A 6,095-nucleotide genomic window follows, 5' to 3' on the forward strand; every position below is an offset into this window, starting at 1 on the left:
CTATCTCAGAAGAAATATAAAATTTTGAACACATTGTATATTTAAATAGTTTGAATTTTAAAATAATGTAGTTTTAAACTCTGCATTTCTACTGCACTTTCTGCTTCAAGCATTTTATTTTATATTTTAATTTTAGTTATTTCTGGCTTATAGAATTATAATCTCATGCTCAATTCTTTTGCATTCTACAAGGGGCCAAGTGTGGCACATTATTTTTGTGGCATAATGGCTTTAATTTCTTATCATTTTCACAGAAGAATGAGTGTAACCAGTGTTGGGGTGGGGGGGATTGTGGAAGTTTTTAAATGGGGAAAGTATTTTCAGTTTGGGAAGCTGAAATTTTCTGGAAACGAAGGATGATGATGGATGCACCATGGTGTGAGTGTAATTAGTGCAAGTGAGATTTGCACTAAATAATGGAGAACATTGCAAATTTTAGAGTTAAATTTTGTCATAATAAAAATGGAAATAAAAAGCTGGTGGATATTGATAAGAACAAATAACAGAAATGAATAGTACACATGTGCCTCCTCTTGAGTCAGTAACCTTTTCCCAAACACTTGATGACCTTCATTTTTCCTCCTTGTTTTTCCATTAATATTACAAAGTCCTTAGAGAATGGGAAAACATGGACCAGTTTGGCTGATTATGATCTCTGTGATTTGAGCCCTTAAGGATATATAACAGTCAATGTTCCGAGTCTCCAAAATTTAAGTCCAGTGGGAACCACACCTTTCTGTCTACCTCCATAATATGCTAGATCAGGAGACTCCTATCTGAGCCTGCATTCATGTCTGCTATGAGGATGGAGCCTGTGTCTTCATTGGGCAAAATGACATTGGATCTGAAGGCTTTTGCTATGGCTCAGCAGAATAGCAGTAGAAACCAGTAAGTGCTGAGGGAAATGATGGATGGAGGAAAGAACTACGTATCAGGATCATTGGTTTCCCATCATCATACAATTTGGGAAGCTGGGTGAGAGCACAGAGTTGTGCAAAAATTTAGCAATAAGGCCTGTCAGTCCCAGAAAAAATCCCTTTCTCACTGTGAAACTTCTCTTTGGGGGTATGGGTTCCCTGTAGATGTCAGTGTGTGACAGCTGCTGTATCAGCTACAGTAAGAATGGCCATGTTCATAATCACAGAAAGAGCAGGCACTGAAAATTCAGCACTGATCACCATTTTCTCTACTCCAGAACATCCTTGCGGCTGTCCATATAATTTTGAAATTTTGAATCAGCTCACTCAATCACAAAAGGAGGACTAAAGTCAGGTCTTGCTTTCCTTCATATTCTGGAAATTGGAAAGAATTTAAAAATGTATGTACAGTAAAGACCACTGTCCCTCTGTTTGTTTGGGGTACTTTACCCAGAGTCTGAAAATTTAATTGATTTCTTTTGAGTCCAGGTTTTATTTATTGAACATAGGGAAGTTTGTTAGGATTTCTAAGCCCATTATTACACCTGAGCAGAGTTCTAGTTCGTACAAGTGCATTGAGTATGAATGAAAAGGATAATGAATGTTCTCTATGAGATTAACATGTGATGAGTATAAAATCAAAGGAATAGAAGTTAGTTTTGCACAATGATAAGAATTATCTTTGCATCGTTCAACTAAAGGATTTTGTGACTTGAAATCATTGTTTTGTTATTTCTGGAACATTGCAGTTTAATTTGTCTTTATATTTAGTACATGCTATATATTTTGAAAGAGATTACTGTCTCTCATATCTGATTCCCAGAATCCATGTTTTGCAGAGAAGAGAAATAAAAAATAATAATGCATATTAAACCATGAATATACCCTTCATTTATTCACATATACTAGCCATAACCAATGTGACTTCAATACACTGGTAGTTTTCTCTTTGCATATTCATCATTTTCAGGGATATCCCCATATCATTAAATGCAAGATAAAATAGCACTTGTTTGTGTGCATATCATGAACATATGGGCCCCATAATTCCATTTAATTGTATTGATAGCATTCAGTTATTCAAAGACCTTGGCAGAGATGTTCATGATTATAGAGAAAGCAAAAGAGACACAAAGAGAAGTAGGCAGGTGAGCCTTACTGCTGGAGCTGAGACATACTAGGAACATTTTAACCTTTCAATCATTCCAAGGCTCCAGAGAGCTATTTGGCAATTATATGCACCAATATTTATATGCACCATTACTTAACTATTGAATTCTTTTGAAAAATCCCTACAATGACCAAATGTTTATTATATTCTAAACCTAGATTAGTTGCCAAACACATGGTGGGGATGGCTTTTGTTCTCTGTATATCCATTAGGCACATGGAGCTCAGAGAATTACTGATTTATGCATATTCAGCATATTGTAGGTAGTCAATGATATGTGACAAAAATGTTCATTTCTTTTTTTTCATACATCCCAGGAGATTTTCACATTTTCTACTGAAGCCAAGAGGAAAAATTGCTTCCTATACAAGTTGAAATTTCTTTTATTTTTCTCTCTTTTTTGGGGAGGTTTGAGACATAGTCTTATTGAATGCTAAGGGATGGCATTGCATTTGAGATCCTCCTACTTCAGCCTCTTAAGTGGTAAGATTACAGATGTACATGAATAAGAGGATGTATTTAATAATGACTGAGTTTTTTATTGGGATAACAATTATAAGTGATTAATAGTAAAATTTTATGTATATCAATTGTTGGAAATATCATATGGAAGTTCATTTGTGCAGTATGGAGAAGGAACAAGAATTTTAAAGGATTTTTGCAATAAGGAGCTGATGTCCACCCCTCAGGTAATGCTCTACATCATCTAAATCACTCAAAGGAGATGTATGTACTTCACAGAGAGAATCACATCCACATGCTGATGTAGCTAGTTTATTTCATGGGCAATAGGTGATGCATTGTATTCTATTTAGATGATTTTAGATATTATTCAGGTAAATAATTAAGAAAACTCTTTATGTATACATGAGTTTAAACTGGCATGGAAGCCTTTAGGAGAAAATGTGATTCATGACACCAATTGTCTCTGGAGAATAAGTGTTCAGGAGAACAGAATAATGCAGAAATATCAACTACATGAATTATGTAGGTAATAGTTTCTATCTGATTAAAGTAACAGTTGTGTTGCACATAACATTAGATTATATTTTAAAATCAGTAACCTATTTTATTGATTAACAAAATAGTAATAATAGGTCATATTAATAAACTATTTTCTAAGTTCTAGGAAATACCAGAAGTGATACATTGATCTTGATAGATATGTTGATTTTACTGGTTCAATTTAATCAGTATATCTGGATATTTTAAGACTCCAGTTTGATACATTGGTATATGAAACTGAAAAGCACTAGTCAATGGATATAACTATTTTTGTTGTTTTTTTTTTTTCCTTTGTGGTGATGTGGATTGATTCTGTGGTCTTCTACATGGAAGACAAGTGCTCTACCATATTTCTATACCCCAGCAGCGGTAGTTTTCAAAAGTTTCTTTAAAACATCTCCATAAGTAACTAGTTATTGTTGCTGTATTATAATAGATGAAACTGCTAAATGTGTTAGTTATTTCTTGTACATTCCTCTTTTGTCTTGCTTCCAAATTACAGTGTGAGCTGACAAAATAATGAACTTGAGTTTTCTTAGGGTAGCTGAAGTAAGAGCCTTATAATCTATGTTTCAGGAAAGATTTACTTGTAAGTCAATTAACCAGGGATAGGAGAAAGGTCAGGTCTCAAACCCGGGCATTGTAGCTGACCATGGGTCTAAAGTCCTTCATTTTCAGGGAGATAATTTGTGATCAGGAAAGCAATCAGAGGGCATTCCCAAGTTACTTCAGAATGTAGTTTCAAGAAACAACAACAAAAAACACATATCTGTCTTCATAGCACAAATCTTACCAAGATATTGGCTTGAAAAATAACCCTGTGGAGGAAAAAAAAAAAACAACTTAAAAAGTGTTTCTTAACATTTCATTACATTTGGGAGGAAGTACTGAGGATTGGCCCCAAGGTTACACACCCATCTCTGTTTTTTACATTTGAGACAGGGTTTTGCTAAATCACTATTTTCCAGATTGTGTTCAAACTTTCAATCCTCCTGCCTCAGGCTGACATACAGCTGGTATTACAGGAGTGTGTTCCCACACCTAGCTATGTTTATTTACTTTTTAATGATTGAATTGTGCAGTGCACACTAATACTACATTTGTGGTTAGTGATATGATTATGTGCATTCAGGTAAACAAAGTTTATATAATTTTCATAATGTCCAAGGATACAAAATTATATATGAAATATTTCTTAAAAAAAGAAACAATTAATTTGAGCAAACATTTACTTGTGTCAAAAATGGTGAAAACTTTCTGGGCAATAAAGGCACATATGTATATTTACTCTTGAACCATCACATTGGTTTGGGGTTTAGATGGCACGGTCTTAATTTTTGTGGACTTCTTATAAATTTTCTAAGTATGGGGATATTGTACCTTGGTTATAGATAAACATACATTTGAATGCTTCTTAATTGCCATTAGAATATATTTTAAAGGAACAGGCTATTATTTGCTCTTTATTATTAATTAAAAGGGGAGGCTATATTTTGCTATAATCACAGACTTCTAAGTTGCTAATATTTTTGACTATAACATAGTTGAGTGTCTCTAAAGTAGGTGGATATGGAAGGATGTGAATAACACAAAGACCAATAATGGAAAACTTACCCAGAGAATTGGTTTTAACACAATTGATAAATATTTCTGAAGGTGTATGGACTCCAAGTTCAAATAATTGGAATACGTGAATTCAAAACATGTACAGAATGTATTGCACTTGTTAAAGTGCTTCTTTTCTTCCAACTTTTTTTTCTTCTGAAGGTGTTCAAGTGATACAGATGCAAAAAATCTAACACAGATCTTCCAGTTCCATCTCTTGGGTTTCTCAGATGATCCAGACATGCAGCCTGTCCTCTTTGGACTGTTCCTGTCCATGTACCTGGTCACAATGCTTGGGAACCTGCTCATCATCCTGGCTGTCAGCTCTGACTCCCACCTCCACAACCCCATGTACTTCTTCATCTCCAACCTGTCCTTGGCCGACATCTGTTTCACCTCCACCACTGTCCCAAAGTTAATTCTGGACATCCTAACTCACAGCAGGGTCATCTCCTATGTGGGCTGCCTCACACAGATGTATGTTTATGTTCTTTTTGGAAGTATGGATGACATGGTTCTGACTGTCATGGCCTATGACCGGTTTGTGGCCATCTGTCATCCCCTACAGTATCCAGTCATTATGAATCCTCACCATTGTGGCTTCTTAGTTATGCTTTCATTTTTGTTTAGCCTCTTAGACTCTCAGCTCCACAATTTGATTGTCTTACAATTTACTTACGTTAAGGATGTGGTCATTTCCAATTTCTTCTGTAACCCTGGTCAACTCCTTAATCTGGACTGTTCTGACAACTTCTTCAGTAACATTTTGAAGTATATTGCTGGTGTGTTATTTGGATTTTTTCCCATTTTAGGGATATTTTTATCTTACTATAAAATTATTTATTCCATTCTAAGAATCCCATCACCAGGAGGGAAATTTAAAGCCTTCTCCAACTGTGGGTCTCACCTGTCAGTTGTTTGCTTATTTTATGGAACAAGCATTGGTGTGTACTTTGGATCAGCTGTATCACAGTCTCCTACAAATTGTTTGGTGGCCTCAGTTATTTACACCTTGGTCACACCAATGCTAAATCCATTCATCTACAGCCTGAAGAACAAGGACATTAAAAGTAGCTTGAGCAGGCTGCACAGTAGAAAATTATAATTCTCAGACCTGTGGCATCCAGTATAAATATAGAGTGAAAAAGAGAGCCAAATTAAACATTTACACCTGTACATTCTGCTTCTGTAATCATATTGTTTTTGGTATTAGATTATTTTAAATTCTCACCACTTATTTATCACAATAAAATAGTGGTGGTCAGTGCTTGAGTGTTGGAAGTATTGGAACTTTGAAGGCATACAAAGTTTTAGTTTGTGAAGATGAACAATTTTTGTAAGTGGATTTTGGGGGTGGATGTACTATAGTGTGAGTATAATTAATGACCCCAAGATCT

General features: G+C 35.0%; 1 pseudogene; it reads left to right on the forward strand.

Annotated features, from left to right (window-relative positions):
• Positions 1-805: 805 nt before the first annotated feature.
• Positions 806-5,803, forward strand: LOC101703510 (olfactory receptor 7E178-like; annotated as a pseudogene).
• Positions 5,804-6,095: the final 292 nt, after the last annotated feature.

The sequence above is a fragment of the Heterocephalus glaber genome, unplaced genomic scaffold (assembly GCF_053883595.1).
Source record: "Heterocephalus glaber isolate CG9 unplaced genomic scaffold, H.glaber_assembly_v1.0 deba00001859, whole genome shotgun sequence".
Taxonomy (NCBI): domain Eukaryota; kingdom Metazoa; phylum Chordata; class Mammalia; order Rodentia; family Bathyergidae; genus Heterocephalus; species Heterocephalus glaber.